Raw genomic sequence first — 24,517 nt, forward strand, 5'->3', positions numbered from 1 at the left:
CAGCTTTGGAACTCATTAATGAAAACTTAATTTCATATATATGGTGATGTATATGTGCGTATATATGTATACGTGGAAATTTTAATGATATTTTCCTTCTCAAAAGTAGTCACTGTACTAAGGTCACAGCACCAAAGGCCTCATTGCCTTACTTTATTCCTTGTAGCACGAAGCTTCTTAACTTGGAGGAAAAAAAAACAACCCTTACAATTGCTGTTAGCAATTCCTTTTGCATGACTGCATGTGATTGGTCCAGGGGAGCTTGTACACTGTGTTGAGTGGTAAGAATAAACTGATGAGCTTTCCAGCTGTTCTGCTGCAAATTATTTGTGCAAAATATTTTCATTCTTCCTTTTGTGACAAGAAGATCTTCTTTGTGCTGCAATCCATTCTCTTTATTGTCCAGAAAGTTTAAAGATAAATTGATCATGTTCTGCAAGTACCTAAATGGGAAGAATGTTTTTGATGATAGAGGGCTATTTAATTTACCAGACAAAAACATTAAGTAATTCCCTGTACTGAACCTAGAGAACTTGAAATGGAAAACAAAGTGCAACTTCTACTTTTTTAAGAAATTAAATTACTTAAATTATTGGGTTTTTTTAATCAGATGAGGTCTTGTACTCCTCATATTTTATTTGCAGGATGGCTAGATAGCTTCCAAAAGGTGTGCTGTAATTTCAACCACAAGTTTCTGGGTTTGGTGCAGATGCCTCGGAGTGAGGTTCAATGGAAGAGGTCTAACTACTTGCTGCCAGTTGTTACTCATAGCCTGTAAATATTAATCTTTCTTTCAAATTATTCTTGACAGGTACTGTCATGAGCTTTTCCATGCACTTAAGTCCTGAGGCAAAACCCACTGAAGACTTCCTAACATCAATGGGCTTTGGATCTAATCCATAGACAGCTAGTTTCTTTTGGAAAATATTGAATGAAATGTAAGTGAAAACTTCTATATGAGTATTACTGTAACAAGCAAAAGATATTTTTAGCACTGGCATTTTGAAGATGAAAGAACTGGAGGGAAAAATGCATATCAGAAGAAATAAGTCATCTTTATCCTATCCTGTAATCTCTTCAATACATCATAAGGAATGCTTTGTGTTTCTAAGCATTAAAAGCTATCCCTTCAATGTGATATAAAGGGTCAAATACATACTTGTCTTTTGACTACCAGGGCTTCACCGGATTAATCATGGCATGTTGCCTTTCCATTCATATTAAATATTTGCCTGTTTGCCCTTTTGAATATCTAACAGGTGAAATACACCAGTTAAGGTCATTCTCTGGCATAGCTTAATTAACACTTATTTTATAGACTTAGCATGACAGGTCTTAATGCAGAAGGATGACTTTCCATTTGTTTAAAAGAAAATAAAAATAGTAGTAAGAATTTAAAAAAAAAAAAAAGAAAAAAGTAGTAATTGTTAGAATATCTGTCATCCAGATTGTTTTTAGATATGTAGAGTGGCACTGAATCTGAAGAGCAATTTGTAAGCAGACACTAAGTTTCTGATCACAGTATTACCAGATGTAAGCTTGTCTGTGGCCAGCAGGGCCAGGAAGGTGATTGTCCCCCTCTACTCTGCCCTTGTGAGGCCCTATCCAGAGCATTCAGGTGTTGGAGCCCCAGCACAAGCTGTTGGAATTGGTCCATAGGGCCACAGAGATCATCAGAGGGCTGGAGCACATCTCTTATGAAGAGAGGTTGAGAGAGTTGGTCTTGTTTAGACTGGAGTAGAGAAGGCTTCAGGGAGGCCTGACTGTGGTCTTCAGGTACTTTAGGGGAGCTAATAATCAGGAGGAGAATGACTTTTTTACATGGTAGGACAAAGAGGAATATTTTCAAACTAAAAGAGTGGAGATTTAGGTTAGATGTTAGGGGGAAGTTCTTTACTCAGAGGGCTTTAAGGCACTGGAACAGGCTTCCCAGAGAGGTTCTGAATGCCCTATTCCTGGAGGTGTTCAAGGCCGGGTTGGATGGTGTCCTCAGCAACCTGCTGAGAGACAACCATGCCTACTGCAAGTTCATAGGAATTAGATGATCTTTAAGATCCCTTCCAGCCCAAGCCCTTTTATGATTCTCCCAGGGCCAAACTTGGAGCTTTGTGGATCTCATAAGACTGAAATGCATGAGACAGTAATTCGTGCTTGATGAGTACTGGTCTGAGCTTGGAAAGCAAACTGAAAGAAAAAGCAGAATTCATGCAGAACACTATGAAGTTTTTAATCTTACCATGTTGACACTGAAGCTAAATCACTGTCATTCCTGCCTTCCCAAATTCCTAGCATCTGGTCAAGATTCTTACAAATTTTTTACTATTATTATTTTACTTCCATAATTTCATAACTTCTCCTGTCTTGCTTATCTGCCTAACCTCTGTCTCATTTAACTCTTTAATTTCTTTTTCAATATGTGTTAGTCTTGAATCTCATGTCTCCCTGTATCATTTTTGATCATTTTTCTGAAGGGTATTTTCTCTATTTAACTTCTTTCGTGTTCTTTCTTGTGCCACTTCTCCCACTGATTTGGAAAGTAGACCCCTACGTTTCATTTACAGCAAGTCCAATGTGGAGGTACTTCAGTAACACAGTTTATCTAATTCAAAACTTGATCCAGAGATTGTGCGGTGTTATCCTGAATAGTAGGTTTCTCTTGCCCTGAGCTCTCTGACCTGCAGAAGTTGAGGCTACACAGATTTGTGCCAAGGCTGATAAAAATCAGATGTCTCCATGTCCTGTGCCAGTGGGAATGTTCCTGTGCAGATTGATTCTCTGAGGAAAAGAAGTTTTCATATCTGAAAGCACTGAAAACTGTGGCAGCGTACACCCATTAAAAGGGACCTATTTTTCATTAATAGTGATAAATTACAGTAGTTTGTTCATATTCTTTCTGTACTCTGTTGAAAATATAAACTATTTAGTTCTGACAGTCAAAGGTCTTTCTGAATTTTCTTAATATGCCATAAAGAATATGTACATCTTATTTGTAAATGCACATATTTGTTCATGTTTTCATCATGTCTATATCTGGCTTCTTCAGACCAGGGGGTGGAAATTCACCCCTTCATAAAATGTTCCTAAGATTGTAATCTTGTTACTTGTACTCCCTTCCGGAGTATGTAAAACAACTTACCAAAGTCATAGTTTTAGAAAACATTGCAAAAAAAATCACAATCTTTTTAGCCAGATAAAAATAAGCCATTTTTGATTGACCTCTCCACTAGCAACTATTTTTACTGCAACAGCAGGAAATAGATGAAGATTCTTTATAAAACGTGATGTCCAGAGAAAACCTCTTTCTTGATATTTCTTTCCTAGTAACACGAAAACGAAACAAAAAAACATCAGGCGATTACCCCAATCCCACTGTGAAATAATTTTGTCTTGTCCACTTGTTATCACTTGAGGTTTTTTCACTGATTTCACAGTTGTATTCCTTGTATCTCCTCCCTGCATGATACCTTAAGATCTGCTCCATTTTTTTAAATTCAGATCTTATGCACAGGGATAAGTTATAACTCTGTGATATAAAGTATCTCATTTTCCAAGACACCCTACAGATATTAACAATTACACTGGAATACAAAAGGTTTTCATCCAAGTAAATAATTATTTTCCTGTAAAGAATACAAGATATCTCACCTCTTGAAATGGATTTTTTTTTTTTTAAATGTTGTTTTTCTCTTAACTGTGAATGACCTGTGAGACCCATCTGGTCTTTCCACAAATGAAAGAAAGAAAGAAAACCCTTCAAGGATAAAGTATTATTTATTGTATGTGAAAACAATTTCAAATTAGAAGAGGAAAGTGTTTGACTCTATACTGCTGTGTGTGTCTGATTTGAATGACTCACAGCTTGTAGCATTATACCCTCTTAAAATGTTATATTGCATAATATCTATGTGGAAAGTATAAAAACCTTTCTCACCAGTAAGCAATTGCGTATGGTCTGAAAATTAATCCCTCACCAGTAGAATACATAAATAGAAAGCCAGATTTGTTAGTAGGCTCCAGCTGCTTTGTGCTTGACAGACAGTGCAAAATAACCGTAGACTCAGATTAAATGTTCAACTAAAGTGGGTTTAAGGCTGCTTTCCATTACCAAAGCAGTGGAAAGCAACTGGAGGGGGCTCATGAATCTGTCCCGTTCTGGAACCTTGCACCACATCCTGCATTCTACAACAATACTAATAGTCTAGCTAGGATACTTTAATACTTTCCAGTTGCTAACTGCTAGAATAACCTTGCGTGCTGGAAACCTATCACTATATGCAAGCTAGGTGGAAGAATAAAGAGATGCTTCACAGCATGAAGTGTCGAACACAGCTTTTTCATATGGTGGAAATGTATGTTCTGGGGAAATTTAGATGAGCAATCTAATGTAGTTCTGATAATAATCAAGTTCTAGCATAAATATACACTATATTGGATTCAGGGAATTGGGAAGTTTTGTTCACTATTTTACCAGTGCTGACTTACACTCTTTGCTGGGTAAGGAGCTGGCTGGAGGGCCAGGCCCAGAGAGTGGTGGTGAATGTAGTTAAATCCAGGTGGTGACCGGTCACAAGTGGTGTTCCCCAGGGGTCGGTGCTGGGGCCTGTCCTCTTCAATATCTTTATTGATGACCTGGATGAGGGCATTGAGAGCACCCTCAGTAAGTTTGCAGATGAAACCAAGCTGGGAGGATGTGTTGATCTGCCTGGGGGTAGAGAGGCCCTACAGAGAGATCTGGACAGGCTGGATCTCTGGGCTGAAGTCAATGGGATGATGCTCAACAAGACCAAGTTCTGGGTCCTGCACTTTGGCCGCAACAACCCCAGGCAATGCTACAGGCTTGGGGCAGGGTGGCTGGAAGGTTGTGTGGAGGAAACAGACCTGGGGGTATTAGTTGATGCTTGGCTGAGCATGAGCCAGCAGTGTGCCCAGGTGGCCAAGAAGGCCAATGACATCCTGGCTTGTATCGGAAATAGTGTTGCCAGTAGGAGTAGGGAAGTCATTGTCCCTCTGTACTCAGCCCTGGTGAGGCCCCACCTCGAGTGCTGTGTCCAGTTTTGGGCCCCTCACTGCAAGAAAGACATTGAGACCCTGGAGTGTGTCAGAGGAGGGCGACAAAGCTGGTGAGGGGTCTGGAGCACAGGTCTTATGAGGAGCGGCTGAGGGAGCTGGGATTGTTCAGTCTGGAGAAGAGGAGGCTCAGGGGGACCTTATCGCTCTCTATAACTACCTGAAGGGAGGTTGTAGTGAGCTGGGGGTCAGCCTCTTCTCTCTTGTAACTAGTGACAGGATGAGAGGGAATGGCCTCAAGTTGCGCCAGGGGAGATTTAGGCTGGACATTAGGAAACACTACTGTTCTGAAAGAGTGGTCAGGCGCTGGAATGGGCTGCCCAGGGAGGTGGTTGAGTCACTGTCCCTGGAGGTGTTCAAGAAACGTTTAGATATAGTGTTGAGAGACATGGTTTAGTGGGGTTATTGGTGGTAGGTGGATGGTTGGAGTGGGTGGTCTTGTAGGTCTTTTCCAACCTAGCTAATTCTATGATTCTATTCTATGACTTGTCCTGATCTGTTTTACATGTTTTAAAATTAACTCAGAATTTGCAAAGCCATTTTATTATTTACACCTCACATATCAACTTTTTTTAATGATTTATTTAGTTTTCATATCATACTATGTACATCTCTAACATTTGTAATTCTGTTCCAAAGTCTTCACTCTTTGCAGACCATTTCTGTAGAGTCATAGAATGGTTTGTGTTGGAAGAGACCTTAGAGACCATCTATTTCCATGCCACAGGCAGAGATACTTCCCACTAGGCCAGGTTGCTCAAAGCCCCATCCAGCCACTTTGAACAACCTGTTCCAGTGCCTCACCACTTTTACAGTGAAAATTTTATTTCCTTTATCTAATCTAAGCCTGCCCTTCTTTAGTTTAAAACCATTACTCCTTGTCCTATTACTACACCCATGTGATAAAGAGTCCCTCCCCATCTTACTTGTAGAACCCCCATTAAGTACTGGAAGAGTGCTATAAGGTCTCCCTGGCACCTTCTGTTCTCTGTACCAAACAATCCCAACTCTTTCAGCTTGTCTTCATAGAAGAGATGCTCCTGCCCTTTGAACATCTTTGTGGCTCTCTGCTGGACCTGCTCTAACAGGTCCATGTCTTCCTTGTGCTGCTGGTGGCATCTCAAAGGAGTAGAATAAATAGAAGGGCAGGATCACCTCCTTCAACCAGCTGGTCACACTTCTTTTGAAGCAGCTCAGGATACGGCTGGTTTTCTGGTCTACAAGTACATGTTGCTAGCTTATGCTGAGTTTTTCATCAACCAACCATCACTGCAGGGCTGCTCTTGGTTCTCTCATTGCCCAGGCTGTATTTGAACTTGGGATTTTTCTGCAATTCTAATACTCAGTTACATATTCAACATGAGGAAATAAATCCCATTTGTCGATATCATCTATGAAGAATGGTACAAGAAAACTTGACAGATGGAGCATTCTTTTTTCCCTAACAGGCAGAAATTACTTTTGATTTTCTTTACAAACTTTCCACAGTAACAACTGATGTAGAGATTATATGGCCACAGAGCAGATCACCTAAAGCAGTGTAAATTTGCATAAGAATTACCAATGTTTAGGCTATCAGCATTCTAAGCTGTAGTGATCAACAGTCAGAAAATTCTCCAAGCCAACTATCCAACTAACAAATTACATTCAATCTGGTAAGGATAGTCTGTGTCAAGGTCTTGAATTCAACACCCCTGTCTGCAGCCACATCTTGCTTCTCATATGGATTAGGTTGCCTGTGTTCAAGGTCAGCTTTCAGATGATGCTGTGTTACCTTGGATCAGACTATGGCAAAAAACAGCTAAAAAGTAAGAAAGAATTTTGAGAAGCCTCATCTGGAGCTTCTGCACGCTGCTTTGGGAGCTGCACTTATGGATCCAAGGCTTTGAGTTTGTTTGAGCCATGCTGTAGTTACGCCTGTGTTCAGTTTTGCTGATCTTGATCTTCTCCTGCTGACTTGACTTCCCAGATAGGCAAGGGCCGTGCATACACAGGGGAGGTATCAGTATCGGGTGGTTGTGGCTGGTCATGGTCATCTGCTCCAGCCCACTCCACTTTGACTCACTGGGCAGTAAGGGATGGGGACTGGTCAGGGAGGAAGCATGTCCTGCTCTGCTAGCTCCATACCAATGACTCTGCATCCCAAGGCTTTATTACCATGTCCATTGCCCATACTATCGCTCACTAATGTCAGCAAAGGTGTGGGAGAATTTGTTGTAATGGAAGGTATTGTGTTGGTTGGTCTACCTGCTAAAGTCAAAAGAGGCAGAATTGAGAAACAAGTCAAGTACAGTGAATGGAGCAACCACTAACCAAAGACTTGTACCATCCCCCCTGTCATGTGCTTCAAGCTGTGAAATCATTGTTTTGGTTTTGACAGCCTATCTGGTGTGGCATACATAACATTGATGCAGTTTCATTTTTACTATTGTAAAGAGATTCAGTGTGTGCTAGCTTAACACAGAGCTGAATCTGCACAAACTGTTCTTTTATACCTTTCTCCACAACAGTCTTTTATATTTAAGGAAAAACTACTGATGATTGTATGGATGTTTCCATGTGACTCAGTACAGCTATTGATGAAAGAAGATTAAACTAAGATGCAATACTTTGTGCTTGCCTCAGTTTAAAAGATCATATGCAATTTCCACAGTTCAGCAGATGCAGAAAACCTTGACAGTCTCTCTGTGCCTTAAGATATATCAAAGACCCTAGGAAACAGTGAATTCCAGGTTTACTGATAAAAGATACTTTGTGCCTTAACGTTTATACACTTTCAGAATCCCACTTACCTGGCCAGCTAAGGCTACTATGAGTATTATAATATTCTTAGTGACTCAAAAGATAGTTCAATTTAAAGTGCACAAAAATAATAAAAATATTAAATGTAATCTCATGGTCCTTTTCATCACTGGAGCTTTCCTGTATTTTATTGTAGATCCTAGTAGGATAAAGGGATTAAAATTTTTCTTAGAGCAAACTAATAAAATACTTCATTCTTTTATACATAGCTAACTATTGTTTGTGTATAGCACAAAATTTATCACCTATTCTCCTTGTTTGGTTCTTTTAATTCTCAAAATCTATGTAACTCCAGTAAATTATTTGATTTTTGTCATTGGTTGGAGACCCTGTAACTCAAGGACCTATTTGCGAATAAAGGAGAGTAAGATTCCTGATTCCAGCAGACTGTATTGCCCTTTTTCATCTACTAATTTCTCTAAATACATGCTAAATTGCCCCAGTTTAGCCTGAGCTGTTCGGAATAATTGGGTTTATTTCAGGGCCTACACCAATCAGACTTGCAGGCTCTCTTTTTCTTAAATTTTGAAGTAGAAAAATATATTTTTCAAGAGGAATTTCTGTTTTAATAAAGCAGTCATCCCATTCTAGTAGTCATACAATAATGAATCCATAGTAAGGCAAGAAACAGAACAGCTTAATTGGCTTTTATTTTCACCCTGTGACGATACTAGCTGAGACTTCTATTTAAGACAGCTGCTCCTTGTATGCATCTCCTGTCGGACTCTGACCTCTACTTCTAAAGCAGCTTGCCAGGATGGAGAATTCATGCCTAAGCCATCTTAATCAGGGTAATGCATTGTAAAGAATTAACTTAGTCATTTATCAGGTACTGTTAAACTTAGTGTTACTGATAAATGAGGTTACTGGAAAAAAATATAAATCCCTCTCTTAGGAAAAAAAATCTCATTTTTGTCTCCATTGAGACAAGACCTGCATATTTTGTAGCCCACCAGCTCTTTCAAGATGTGCTATCTGTGTGTTCTGTGGGCTTGATTCTGGTATCATTTGCATCAATTTTTAAACAGAAGTATGTTCAGCATAATTATATGTTATTCCATCAGTAAATAAGATCTCCATGAAAATCTGAATCAGTCTGCATTGTATGTTTAGTGTTTGTTCAGGTTTCACATTTCTTTCATTAGCACTTCTCTTTCCTTTCTATAGAGACCTGCTTTTGATTTACAGTAGTAACCTTCTGTCCTGTGCCAGCTTAGCCTTTGAGCTATTACTTTTTCATTTTTAGCCTTGGGCCAGTTGTTTGTAACCTTTCTGTCTTGCTTCAGTGGTATTCAGCTTCTCATAGTTTACAGCAATCGTGTAGCAATGACCTTATAAACTTTCTGTACCTTTCTCCTTCTCGAGCATTCAAATTCACATCTTATGTGTCAGTGCATTGTGTGCCTACTTGCTTGATGCTCAGTCTCCAACAGGCCCAAGTTTTGCTTCAGCAGTCTTTTTCACTTTCGTTTCTAAAAGTGTATTGTGATCCATGTTATCAAGGCAGCACTCTCAAACACGTTTGTTTGTAGTCTCATGGTATTTCTATATTGATATGTTACAATCTTTATATGTCATTGATTTTCAAGGAGATTTTTGCCTTTTCTTCATTTCAAGCCTTGTAGGGGAGAAGTGAAAGTTATTATCAGACTTCTTTTTAAAATTATTTTGTTTGTTTTGTTGTTTAAATAAATTAGTAAATGAACTCAGTTCTAATAGAAGAAAGCAGCAACAAACTGGATTTGTTTTCTTGCACACTTATTCAATGTATATTAAATTTCTGGACTGCATCTAAAGAGAGTTGGCCCAAAGGGCGAGGGAGGTGATTGTCCCCCTGTGTTCTGCCCTCATGAGGCCCCATCTGGGGTACTGCATCCAGACGTGGGGCCCGTGGCACAAGAAGCATGTGGAGCTGTTGGAATTGGTCCACAGGAGGCTATGAAGATGATCAAGGGGCTGGAACACCTCTCTTGTGAAAAAAAAGTTGAGGGAGTTGGGCTTGTTTAGCTTGGAGAAGAGAAGGCTCTGGGGACACCTCATTGTGTCCTCACTCCCCTTCCGCTATTTCAGTGGAGCTTATAACATGATCCGTTAGTGATAAGACAAGGGGGAGTGGTTTTAAACCAAGAAAGGGGAGATTCAGATTAGATGTTAGGAGAAAATTCTTTACTCAGAAGATGTTGAGACGTGAGCCCAGGCTGTCCAGAGAAGCTGTTGGATGCCCCATCCCTGGAGGCGTTCAAGGCTGGGTTGGATGGAGCACTGGGCGGTCTGATCTGGTGGTTGGCAACCATGGCAGGGGGATGGAACTAGATGATCTTTAAGATCACTTTCTGCCTAAGACATTCTGTGATTCTATGCATTTCACAGCTTTTGCTATCTCTGTGTTAACTTTAGATAATATCTCCTTCAGGTTTCTCTTTTTCTTACTGTTGATGCATTGGCTGAAATATCAGGGAAATGTTCAGCAACTGCTAGAAGTTATATTCTTCTGTCTTAGAGAAATAGACTTTGTCTCAGCAGAGGGAAACACCAAGTTGATCCACAGAGAAAGGCCCTGCAGATGCATCTGTATTGCGTGCCATGCGTTGGTACAAGGAGTCATTCATTTTGTCTAAGAAACCTGACAGTGATCCTTCATGCTTCTAGCAGGACTGTGAATTGTAAACAGCATATAAGGCTGGAAGACGACAACAGGATGCATGCACTCTCTTGGTTTTGACACTTTCTTAAATCTAGATCTTTGAGAAAAGGAATAATAATGGATAAAAAACAGTATTGCAATTAATTATTTTAGCACAGATGTTACATAAACAATTCATGTTAAAAACCAGTTTGAAGTTTTCGATTTTATCTCCATAAATTATAAAGCAAATTATATTATTAGATGCTGTATACAGTGCAAAGCCTTCAAGGTCTATTTGTCTCCATAAATTTACAGTGAAATTTGTCTCAAAATTCATATAGTTTTCATTTGTTTCTGTTGATCTTTTTGAAAGAAGATCTGGACTTAATCTCAAATCTTAGAATTTTACTTTATAGAAATATGGAAGATAAAACTCTTAACCGTAGCTTTGGAGAAGCTTTTGAATATAATCTTGTGTCTCACAGCTGCAGTTGAACTTCATATTTCAGGAAGTTCTTATTAAGGTGTCTGCCACGGCCTGCAAAATGAACCAACAACTTTAGAGATCCATTATTTCCATCTGAATTTATGTTTTCAGGTGACTGTTCCTCAGTTACTGATTTTAAGGATACTCTAGGCTTTAAAATCCTGAACAGGACCTTGTTCAGTTGATGAAAAATGACTTGATTAAAATTATATGCAAATAGATTAAAATAGATGTCCTTATTCCTCTCCTCATTTAGTAATATTTTCACTGCAATGCACTTACATTTAGCAGTTAGAGTGAACGTTTACTCTCAAGGATTCAAGGTGCTTAATATTTTTTTATTGTAATTTTTTTTTTGCAGACTTCTCTATGCTTCAGTGTATTTTCTTAAACTGTTACACAAAACCTTCTGACATTTTGTTTCACTGTAGAAAATTTGAAGGGAGGGAGCACATCATCATTTTTATATTGCTTTGAATAGTTGATAGTGTGAAATGAAAGACTGAATTTTTTGTTGCTGTTCTTGTTCTGTGTCATTTTCATTAATATTTGTTGTTTTATTTTTCTTCAGTTGTCAATTCTATGGAAATGACCCTTTTGCATATTCATTGCCTGTTTTATGGGCTTTCTCATTTTAAGGAAAGAAAAGAAAGCTACATGATATACATACAGTCATATTCAAACAATTGGATTCAAATGATTAATGAGTTTAAATATTTGCAGTCTGGAATGTTATCTCTGAAGTATCTGTGGATCTGAATTTCAGTGTATGGTAAAGTGGCTACGGAAGATATCATCAGTTTTTGGCAGAAGGTTTGCCAGTAATTCCTAATTAAACTACTACTTTTCTGATGTTACATGCAAATTACGACTGATTTTTAAGGATGGGAATGGAAAACTGAATGATGTATCAATATTAATATATAAATTAAAATCTTTGCAATCTCACCAAATGGCTCTCTCTCCTTCAGTGACTGACAACTAACCAATGAAGAATTTATCTAGCTGAGCATTTGTGATTTTACCCTGTGCTGGTACTTTCCAGGCCTTCACAATTACCCAAAACTGCAGTTTTCTACTCATTTTTATTCTAGGTTCACTGTGCACAAGAATCATAGAATCATTGAATGGTTTGGGTTGGAAGGGACCTTTAGGATCACCTAGTTCCTACCCCTCTGCTATAGGCAGGGACACCTCCCTCTAGACCAGGTTGCTCAAAGCCCCATCCAGCCTGGCCTTGAATGCTTCCAGGGAGAGGGCAATCACAACCTCTCTGGGCAAAATGCTCCAGTGTCTCACTGCTCTCACAGTAAATTTCTTTCTAATATGTAGTCTAAATTTACCCTCTTCCCATTTAAAGACATTTCCCCTTGTCCTGTTGCTACCTGCCCTTTTAAAAAGTCCCTCCCCAACTTTACTTCAGGTACTGCTGAAATGTGCCACCCACTACCTCACTGTGCTCACAGACACTGTTTGGTCTCCAGAAGCATTTAGCAAGCATCAGTGAATGTCAGTGGGTGCCATTTTTTCAGTATGGAGGAACTCAGTGACACACCTTTGCTTCACATTGACTTCCATGTCAGACACCATTCTATCAGACTGCCCCTCTGCTGCCATCTGTCACACAGCAACAAAATGTAACAAAATATTGGTGGGAAAGTTCAACCTTTATTGCCATACTACCCACAACTGCCTCTGTCATGGCCCAACATAATAAAAAAGATGCTACTTTTGGAGCATTCCTAGTATAAAGTTTCTTCATCTTGAAATAGGGATGCTTTTCTGTCTCAAGAACATGAAAAGAAAGCAAAAAACAGAAAGCAAAAGAACAACCTGCTAAGAAGGGAAAAATGATTATCTAAAACACTTTTGTTATTTGTTTGAATTTATTTGATCTGTCCTTTTTTGTTTTAAGCTTAAATAGCTTAGGTTAGTTTTGTTGCAATAAGAGCACCATTTTGTGTCACTTTAGGGAAAAAAAAATGCTTCTAAAGAAAGAAAAGTAATTGCCTAAATAATTTTTGGCAATATTTATTAAAAATAAAAGGGCTTTTTTTCTGAATATGCAAAAAATTCAGAGAATTTGCCATGAATTGGTTTGTTTTATTAGCAAATTAACTAGAATTTGGTCAGGCAGTTCTGAAGTACGTGAAGCCACACTCAGTACAACGCCATAGCTCTGTTATTGTATCTGGTGTGACATCTGTTCTGATTAGCTTCTTAGTAGTGCAGACTATTGCATTTCTCTCTAGGTTACATACAGGACCTTAATAGTCACATGAAAATAAAGAATGGATTGGAAAAGTGAGGGAGGTAACAAATGCTGTATTAGTGATTTTTGGAAACATCAAGGTCTTTCTCTTCATGGAGCATTATAGTGCCCATGAATTAACCTTGAAATAGTATTAGCTAAGCAAGTGATCTTCTGTTTATCTTACAGAGAAGGAAGGGCCCTTTTCTGTAATAATTTAAATAGGTAAATTTCATCTAAATTTGAATCTACAGGTAAAGTACCTATGACTTTGTTTTTAAAAGATATTTTGTGCGTAGTTTTTTAATTAGTAAAATTCTGAGGTGGCTGTCTTCTAAAATATTTCATTATCTATACATACTCCTGTTTGTTTTGTTTTGTTTTTTCTCCTGAGATATATCTCTGGATGGGCAGTTAAACGTGTGTAAATTTTATATCTACTGGATTGAATTTGTGGGATGCCCAAAGAACCGATGGCTTTAAAAGTGTTTTTTCATCTCAATAGAGTGGATTTTAACTAGAATTGGTGATTATTGTATTTATTCATTGCATGGGAAACTGCAAGAGGAATCAAAAATTTGCTAATTACCCCTTACACTGACATTCCATTTCCTAGGTAAACTGGGGTTCTAAATCACATCAAAACCTAATGGAACTTGGGATATCTTAAAAATGAAAGAACTGTATAAGTTTATGCTCATAGACTTGTAAAATTAGGCATTTTCAATGGGGATGTATTATATTTGTTCATTTGAAACTATACAAAGATGGTTTTAAGAAGAATATTTGAGGAATTAAATTTTTTCTGCCTCGAGTAGAGCATTCTTTATGTTGCTGTAGATGGCAGAAATTCAAATGCAGATTCCATTGCATTATGAAGATAGCATCTTCATGAAGGCTGGATCAAAGTGAAAGTAATGTGTTACCGTAAGAATAGCCCAAAATAACTTGATCAAAGGATGTCTAGTGCTCAGGCCAAATCTAGTCAAGTTATGAATGTCTCTAAGGATAGTAATACACAAGCTCTCTGGGTACCTATTCCAGCATTTGATCTCCCTCACTGTGGAAAAACTGTAGAATAGAAAATTGGGCTCTTCTCAGTTGCAGACAGTGTCCATTCTCCTTCATTCTGCTCTTGTCTACCTCTGAGAAGAGTCTGGCTAACAAGATGATCTTTTCTGAGCCTTCTCTTCATAATGCTAAACTAACCCATATCCCTTTGCCACTCCTCATGTATCACGTTCCCAGGCCTGACCATCTTAGTGGTTCTCACTGGACTCACTCCAATCTGATTCTCTGTCTGTCATCTTATTGGAGAACCCAAACCAATACACTGTACTTTAGATGTGGCCACCTTGCTAGTGCTTAAGAGGGGAAGGAGTGCTTTCCTAGATCTGCTGGACACACACTTCCTAATGCAGCTCAGGATGTTCTTGGCTATATTTATCTGGGGTTTTTATTAAAACTGTCTTCTGTGTCCCAAGTTCATGTTAACTGAGCAGTTTAGATGCGCTAAATTATCCTGTTTATACGTGAATATGGTTTGTCACCTGCATTGCCTTTTTCTTTTTCTATGACCAGATCTATCTGGATAAAACACTTTCTGATAACTGGTGTTCATAACTATGATTTCCAGTATACACCACATCTATAATAAGGAAATGAATGAGTCATATCTTGCAAGCTTTTCAAAGATTTGATAAATTGATATTCTGATAGAGAAAAAGAACTCTGGAAAGACAACCATGTTACAGAAAGTGATACTGATGGTCAATATTTATTCTGAACTGCTGTTTAGCCACTGTATTTCCAGTGAGATTTTGTGGAACAGAATGGTATTGAAAGCTTTGTCATTTTGTCATCATTCAGATGAGGATAGAAGTCATATTGCAAGTAGTTGTGTTCATTATTAATCTGGATCCGTTCCCACACGTATAAGGGTATCTGCTTACTTAATGTCTTTTTGAATATGTATTAGGAATGTTCCAAAAGTAGCACCTCCTATTTTATTATGTTGCTCCACAACATCAGAGGTGGATGTTGGTGGTATGGCAGTAGAGGCTGAACCTTCCCACCAATATTTAATTACATTTTATTGCTGTGAGATGGATGGCAGCGGAGAGGTAGTTTGACAAAATGGTGTCTGATATGGAAGTGAGTGAGAAGCAAAGGTGAATCATTGAATTCCTTCATATGTAAAAAATCACACCCACTGACATTCATTGATGCTTGCTAAATGTTTCTGGAGACTGAACAGTGTCTGTGAGCACAGTGAGGCAGTGGGTGGTGCATGTCAGCAGTGGCAATAGTAACAGTGGATCACCTCCACTGGTGCAGATTCTTACAAGTGTAGCATTCAGGCTCCTGTTCATCACTGGTGAAAATGCATAGCTAATGGTGGTGACTGTGTTGAGAAATAGTGTTTTGTTAATGAGAATTGGCTCTATCAAGTACTGTTATTTTGCTCTTTGTATCTGTTGTAATTTCCCTGGAAATCAATAGGAGGCATTACTTTTGGAGCAACCAACCTATTATCACGGCTTTTCAGTAATTGCTCTTCCATTTTGTATGCCCAGAAGACTGTCAGAACAGAAGGTTCAACACTTGTACTAGCTGTAGGCAAGTCTGAATAGGGCATGGGAAGCATGTAGGTGATACCAGGTTCACACTGAGTGTGTTTGCTCAGAACACTAAATCATAAAATTATTTTATTTGTTACCAGAATAAGAAATATGATAATTCTCCTTGCAGCCATATGCTGTTTGCTGGCTGTTCATTCTTGAAAAGATGCATTTTAATGAGTGCTAAAATAATTTATATGCATAAAGTAGTCCGCAAATTTATGTAGCTCTTTGAGAGGAAAAATACTACAAAAAAAATTGCTTACTTTTATCTTGGAATATCCTTGATTTATTTAACTGGCTTAATCAGCTTAGGTGCTTTTTTGAGGGACTCCAAGTTATTTTTATGTACTATAAAATGAAGTTAGAAACAAGACTCACCAATTTAATTGAAGAAAGTAGGGATTTAGGTGTTTTTTTTTTCTTTGTGGACATCACTAACATAATGTATTCAAATGTATTAATATAATTAGCTGAGATTTAAAGAAATGTGAGTCTATATATTTCACTCTGAGCTGAAATCAAAATCAGAGGAAATCACATTCTCAGGAACAGCATTCAAAATTATAAATATAAGCTTTCAGTAAATAGATTTTGGTGTTTTTTTCTTCTTTTTTTGGGGGGGGGGAGGGGAGGTAGCTTCAATTTAAGAATTCTTTATCTAAAATAAGGCAGTAGAGACAATAAGCTATCTATGGAGATATCCCACTTAAGTGGATTGGACTGCATTATTTTGATAAGCAATAAGCACTTTTGTGGTAATGGTGCTAATGTGGTTTTATCCTTCAAGACAGTTTTCCTCTTCCTGTAGGAAAATTATTTGGTTTACTTTTTTCGGGTTTTTGGTTACATTTATCAATACATGGTTTCAAACTTCACGTGAATCTAAGTTAAAATATATTTTAGTTTAAGTAATTTGAAAATTACTTCTTTTCAGAATTTCTTATGTTTTCCATCCAGGACACAAATCACATTCGTTTCCAAATTCACTGTATTCTTGTGATCGGACATATATTACCATGCATATTGCTTATTTGAAATAACATACTTACTGTTTTATGTCTGTCTATATATTGTAAACCCAGGCATCCTTTAGTCTGAATTTTCCTAAGACTAGAGAGCAATTAATCTGCTCCTGAAAATCTGATATCTCCTGTTTACCTTATGTCAGGTGTGCTAAGTCAGTCCTTGAAGCAACTGTAACTGAGATTCCAAAAAAAAACTATCAGTCTGGGAAAATTACTTTTCACCTCATATGGTTATTTAACATACAAAAGTTGCTTAAGGCATATCCTGAAGCAGTTGCTTCCAGAGCTGCTGTATATCAGCAATATACTAGCATATTTTCTCTGCTCTCTTCCCACACGTTTCTTTAGTATACAAGTAGCATGTGACACTGACAGAAAATAAATCAATAAAAAAATTAAATGTCTGATTCATTTGTTGGGAAATAATTAAATGCCAAATGCCGTGCCTAAAGATATGTGGCCCCCAGCAATCTCATATACAAATGGGAAAAAAAAACAAATTTCTACTTTTTGCTGCAGTGACATAATTTCAATTTGATATTACTGCAGTTTATTCTATTTAATTTACTTCGTAATCTTCACCAGAGTGGAAAAGTTAGTTAGTTTCTCTCTGGAATCTTGTACCTTCTGTACCATCTACCTTTTTTTTTTCCTTTTTCCCCCTTTTTTTAAATTTAAGATTGAGTCATGCAACAGCATCAAATTCACAGGCAGCTCTTACTTTTTCAGTCTTCTATAAACTCTTCTTATGGATTGAAAGTGATCTCTAGGGCATATGTTGGAATTACTGTTCAAATTCAGATTGTTTGCTGGACTGTGCATTCTTCACTTCTGTCTAGTCTCTCTGGGTGTTATCTTTCTGTTCCCTTGTGTTTCTCTTTAAATGCATTACAAATACCTAGCAAACAAAAAAGAGAGTCAGGATTTGCAGCTTGTTTATCGACTTTTTTTTTTCCCTTTTCCAATTCTTAGTATATTACTCTCAAAACAATGTTTATGGAGACATCTTTCCCACTAGCTGCACTTTTTTCCCACTAATTTCATTCAAGGGTTATATATTTATATATTTTCCTTCTGCCATTTTTCTCCTTGTTATTGTTCGCATGAAAAACGAATTGAAAAAGTATTTTCAGTGGAATTCAAAACTCGAAGGAGAAAAATATTTTGATTTTTAATCTACAGAAATAGTCAGCTATTGAAAATAACATGAAAATACTTGGAACCAACAGGAAGTTACCTCCCATAAGTAGGTAACCATGCAACCATACTTACCATAGTGTCAGTAAATCAACAGCTTTATTTTACTGGTTTTACATGTGAAGTAAGACACTTCTTGTTTGCCACAGTGTGAGGTATCAGAGTTAAGAAAGGTTATTTTCACTTACAGGGACCTGTTGCGCGAATGTAGAGGTACAAGAGCTTTGATGTAGGTCTGGAGTGTTGAATTAGGGTTGTCACCTCAGCAGCTGATGTCCTTTCACAGACATACAGGCTGCTTGAGGTTGGAAGGGACCTCTGGATTTCAGCTGGTCCAGCCTCCCTGCTCAAGTAGAGATATCCAGAGAAGGCTGCCAAGGGCCATGTCCAGACAGCTTTTGAAGATTTCCAAGGAGACAGACTCTACAACATCTCTGAAACACCTATACTAGTGCTCAGTCACCTGCACAGTGAAAAAGTGCTTACTGATGTTCAAATGGAACCTCCTCTGCTCCAATTTGTGCCCATTGCCTCTCATCCTGGCTCTATCTCCCTTACATTCTCTCTTCAGGTATTTGTATACATTGATGAGATTCCCCATGAGCCTTCTCTCCTACAGAATGAAAAGTTCCAGGTCTACCAGCCTTTCTTCACAGGAGAGATGTTCCAGTCCCTTAATTGTCTTTGTGGCTATTTATTGAACTTTTTCCAGTATGACCCTGTCTCTCTTGTTCTAGAGAGCCCAGAACTGGACCCCGTACTCCAGAGATGCCTTACTAATGCTGACTAGATGGGAAAAAATCATCTTCCTCCACATCTCCAAATGCAGCTCAGGATACCATTAGAGCCTTCTTTGGAGAAAGGACATGCTGCTGGCTCATATTCAGTTTGTTGTCCCCAGGGTCACTTTCTGTAAACCTGCTTTCCAGCTAGATAGCCCCCATAATAAATACTGGCTCTCATTTTGCTGCTGTAACGCATCAGTTTTTCTACGCACACTTCAATATCTGTAGTAATTTGAATTAAAAGAAACAAAATGATGTGAAAATTTTCAAGCTTTTTGATTGCAAAGTATGCCATCATCTCATGTGGTAATCTGTGTAGTGTAAAGAACAAATATTTCTAAAGCAGAATTGTCTATTAGCAACGTCAGTGTCCATTGAAAATTAGAGTCAGCATATGGGTGTATTGGGTTTCATCATATTTTCTCCCCTTCTTCCTTTGAGGAGGGGAGGAAAGAGAGTGGTGTGATGTTTAGCCTTACTGTAATAATTTCTCCCACTCCAGCAACAGCAACAAAAATAGCAAAGGGCTTCGAACACAGTTTTTCTTATTGTTCTCTTCTTCTAGAGGAGCAGAAGCTCATAGTACAACTGTGATATTCATGTAATGGTCAATAAAAAAAAAGGAGATTAAGTGGATTTGATATTTATCTATTTAAAAGACTCCTAATATCCTAATACTTATAATATTTATTTGCTTTCAGATTTGAAGCCTCAAGATATATTCACAACATATTTCAATCAAAAATCTTAGTCTCAGATTATTCTGAGACTGAAACTGTGAGAATACTCATGACAAGGATGACTACGTACTTGTTGTAATGTGTTGCACTTGTTACTTCAGTCAACAGTCACTGAAAATGGGACAACAGGCAAAATGGACCCTTGGAATGACCCAACAAATCAACACTTCTAAAACTTAGCAAAGAAAAGATCTACCTCGAAAATAAATTGATAAGTAATGCTGAACAATCACTCTTAAGGACAATATTTTCTGATTTGTTCTCTACCTTATTTTCTATCACCTTCCAAAGCAACTGAAGTAGATTAAAAAACACCAAAAGAATATGAGGAAAGAGAAAACATGGCTTGTTAAATGGGGGGGGGGGGGGGAGGGGGGATGAAGCATCAAAAGTGGGTAATAAAATGGTAATACTCTACCAGATTCAGAAATGGCTCTCCTGAGTTATCCTTCCTGAAAATGATTCTACTTCCCACAAACTATGGATTGTTTTTTCTTATGTGGTGTTATGTGCCAGAAATAATAGAAATGGATAAATATCCCAAAGGTAAATCGATGTATTTCAGAAGACACATAGTTTACTTCCTGGGTAAAATCAATGTACAGGTTGTATATAAAATTTTTCAGTATTTTTTTTTCCATGTGAGTGCTATGATAGGTGTGCCAGCTATTGTTAATATATTTACTAAGATTTACTAGTATTTTTTCTGTTTTTTAAGAGAAGAAATCTTCTTGGACGCTGAATATTTAGTGTTGTATCCCTGTGCGGTCCCTCAAATTAACTGGAGAAGAAAAAAAACCCAAAAACTACTACAAGTAATTAAAACATTTCTGATATTGCTGAAATATTTGTTTAGAAAGTTTATGTTTGAACCAGAGATGGTTAAAACTTATTTTGCTGAGAAGTGACATGTTTAACTATGTTTTGGAGGCTTTATGTTAAAGACTGGGCAGTGCTCAAATGGAAGGAGTGATATTTTACAACACAAAGATTGCGGGAGGCATCTGACCTTTAGGTAAGTAATGTAATTTTTTTCTTTTATTATTAATTTGCTTTATTACTGGTACAGTAAGCATTCCTAAGGGGAGAACTTACTAACCTTTGAACAGGCCACTTAGCATTGATGTTTCTTTCCCAAACTTCAGGTTGCCAAATCTAAAGAGCTAACAGTCCAGTATATTAGTTTAGCTCTCAATATTGCCCTAATGCTGCTATCAGCCACAACAATTCTATAATGGGAGAGAGTATTTGTGACCATGTAAGTTTATAACTAGCATGAAAACAAAGAAAATGCAAAATATTTTCAAGTAGGCCACATAGATATCCCAATTCTGTTCCTACTGAGTGGTAAAGATTCGGAGAACTGTAATGGGTGAGCTCACAGCATCCTGACTTATCCCTTTTCAAAGGAACTGAAATGGAAAACATTGATCTCATCACTGAATACATTACATGTAATATTGCTAGTTTGATGTATCTGTAGCCTTCATCTCAAATGTTTTAGGGGAGAGAGAAAGAGGCCAGCACAGTCAGAAATGAACTTAAACAGACAAATTGAGCCCACCCATGATGTACTGACAACTTTAAGGGGCTGATTACAGCTTGCTTACCTAATAAGTGTAGCAGCTGTACTGGATAGAAAGAGCCCATGATGATGTGCTTCTAGTATTAAAATGACAGTACATAAACTGGTTTCTCAGATGAATGCTGATCTCAATTTCTACCTTAGTCACTTACTGAATAAATGTTTATGGCATTTGTGTTGCAATAATGACCAAGGGCACAATTAAAAGGAGAGCATTTAATTTTAGGTATAGCCTACTTTTCAATATTTTACAGCCTAAAAATACAGAAATGTTAAAATAGTCTGGGGGCACGGAGGACTGAAGTGATTTGCTCAAGGTCAAACATGAAGTCTTTAGAGAATAAGAAATTCAACCTAAATGTCTCATTCCTTTGCCTTTACCATAAATGTGTCTAGCATTCCTCTAATCTCTAAAAGCTAGGTAAATTATATGGGCATTGTCGAGCATGCTAGACTCCCATTTGAATCACTGTTTTTCTTATATCCATCTATAACCTCAATGTAATCCTTTATTAAAAATACTTCATTTTCCCCCAGATCATTATATGAGCCTTTATCAGTACAGAAAGACTCATGAGGCTACTAACAACAACAGAGCGGAACACGTGTGTTATGGAAGAAAATGCTTGAAAGCTCAAACAGATTTCTCTTTTAAACATTTAAGGAGGCTTTAGAAGCTATGGAAAAAATATTATAAAAGTCTTATTTTCAGATGTGTTGAGCTGCCACATCTGTTGAAATTCAGTAGGAATTACAGGTACTGTAGGCCTGAGAACATGAAACCAATAATTTTAAATATAGTTCAATCATCATCTTTTTTAAAACGTAACAGTAAGGACATTTTTTGGTCCCCCGTAACACTTATGTAAACTCCTACCACTAACTCCAGAGAACACCATATTGTTTGGGGGTTAATGTTCAAAAGTTACATCACTGATGGCCAGGTTATCAAATTAAAGGGAAGGAATACTCCTAAACATCTACAGTAAAACAAAGGGTCAAATGTTAAGAGTTCCAGAAAGGAGCTTAAGGCATATGACGGTATAAGTGAAGACTGACATTTAGAAGAACCTTATTCTTTTAAAATAACAGTTGAAATTTGGACTACTGCCCTGAACATCATGTGATGTCACAGAGGCATGAGTAAAATTCATGTCAGGCATGTTACAGTGTAATAGAGTATATTTTGTCTGGAACAATCAAACAAACAAAGAAAAAAACTAGAAATCTGTTCCTTTGGGATCTCTTTACCTTCTGGTAGAAGCGAACAGTGGATACTTCAAAATCTCTCTGCTGAAAGGAGATGGCAACTTTTCTATTGCATCACTGCATCAAAGTGGTTCACTTTGGGCTCTTTTGTAGTTACTAACCACTATTTGCTTGTTTTTGACTTTGCAGTATGCAAATGTCAATGTATTCAAGAATTAAGGGATTTGATTGGAGAGTTCTGAAGGGCAGGATTTTTTGTCACCTCTCTCTCACACTTTCTAGTAGAGGTGGATACTTTTGTGCATGGTCTGCAGCTCTGTCATGGGAGAGTACATTCCTATGGTGCTATATCAGCCTTCCTTTCCCCCTCAGCCTTGTGCCATTTTTATGAACACCAGCAATCTATTAAATAGCTGGATCACTAACTATCGTATAGAACAAGTTATTATATGTAGCTGTACATGTCTTCTCTTTTACCTCAGGTCTGCAACCAATTGGTGATTTTGTCCTCTTGTGGAGCTTGATTACACTTTCCACAATCACTACCTGTGAATCTCACAAGACAACAGAAATGGGACATGTTCTTGTGTCTAGAAACACTCATATTTTCTTTTTGCAACAGACTAATTGTTTTTTTAATGGAAAGAATAAGTAGATTAAGTCTATGACAGAAGGCTGACTTGGAGCACGAGATAGGAGGCCTTAGGAATACGGCTTTAAAAGGGACCAAACAGAAAGGTAGTACTTTGCATATTAAGATTCCAAAAAGCTGAATTCTGTATAAATATTGTTTCCTGTACCTCTTCCCCCTCCTTTCTCCATTGCTCAAGCTTAATTATTTCTTCTAGATATCTGTCTGGGGGGAAAAATGTTGTAAAGCATGGAGAATTGAACAGACTGTTTTCTACTCGAGTGAAGAATTATCATCAGCAAAAGCCTCTTGTCACAGATCCAGGGTTAAGACATTAGAAACCCAGTTGGTAGGAGAGTTAAAAAAAAAAATGCTGCTTAAAGCAGGTATTCTTCTTTAAGAAAGCGCTCTAATCTACAAGTGCCTCTCCAGGTACAGAGAAGATTTAGCCATTATCTCAAATTAAAGTTCACATGTGGGGTAAACCTTTGTGGGTATTCTTTTTTTATTATTTTTTCATAGATAATTGTTTTATTTTTGTTTAATATTAAAAATATTTGTTTCATTATTTGTCAGAAATGTCACCAGGAATCATGGATCTCGGTTCTGAGAACTGGATTGTAAAAGTTCAGGATTTCCATTCTGTACATCTTTGGGTAACAAATTCTTACTGCAAAAACTCTTTGAAAAGTCTCATAGGGGGAAGTTGCCATGGAGACCAAAAAAAAGTTCATTTTTATTCATGAGTAATTGTAAAGGAGGGATAGGCCTAATTAAAGCTGTTTCAGCCCTATTTATCCACAAATTTCTATATAAAAAGATCTTGCCTCAAGTGAAGTCCATTTCTCAAAAGCATACTGTGTTTCCCATGCACTCCAGAGAAGTATTCTGTAGTTTTCCGTGATGGTAGTGACTGCTAAACATTCTAAATTAATGATTTAATCCTTGCTGTATATTTGCTGGGGTTGGGAAGTGGGGAGGGAGAAGACATTGTTCCTCCTGTAACTTGTGGCCTTCAGGCTAACAGCGTTTCTGAAAATACTATAGAGAACATATACCACACAGGAGGTACTAAAATAGCTCATATAAATGAGCTTTTTTGTGTAAGTGTACGTGGAAAAAAAAGTATCATCTTAGGATTGACATGAACTGTGTTTCAAATTACTGAAATAATTAATACTTCAGTTTTCTGGATTTATCTATAGTTTTCTTAAAGCTCTGCTCATTCTGCCGGGGTAAAGAAGTGTTAGTTCCAGGCTTTTTCTTTATCCAGGCTGTTTCTAACCTCCAATCTCATTGTCCTCTCCAATCCAGTGTCACAGTATAAATATGTCAGCTCATTTTACATTGAATAAATAATCACAGTGAATGTTATTACTCTGTTTTAGTTACTATAGTGTGCCATTGGGCATTTCATTAAGCATTTCAAGATATGTGCTGTCCTTCTACTGCTTGACATTTTCATTGTGTTTTTTTTTTCCATCAGCT

At 37.6% G+C, this 24,517-nt stretch overlaps 1 long non-coding RNA gene across 1 annotated transcript in view; it reads left to right on the top strand.

Annotated features, from left to right (window-relative positions):
• LOC110392557 overlaps positions 1-19,873 on the top strand; it is a 62,723-nt gene extending 42,850 nt beyond the window's left edge. The window contains exons 4-5 of the long non-coding RNA XR_002434477.1: positions 812-938; positions 19,566-19,873. This is a non-coding gene — a long non-coding RNA (uncharacterized LOC110392557). The remainder of the gene's footprint in view (positions 1-811; positions 939-19,565) is intronic.

This window comes from Numida meleagris, chromosome 1 (assembly GCF_002078875.1).
Source record: "Numida meleagris isolate 19003 breed g44 Domestic line chromosome 1, NumMel1.0, whole genome shotgun sequence".
NCBI lineage: Eukaryota > Metazoa > Chordata > Aves > Galliformes > Numididae > Numida > Numida meleagris.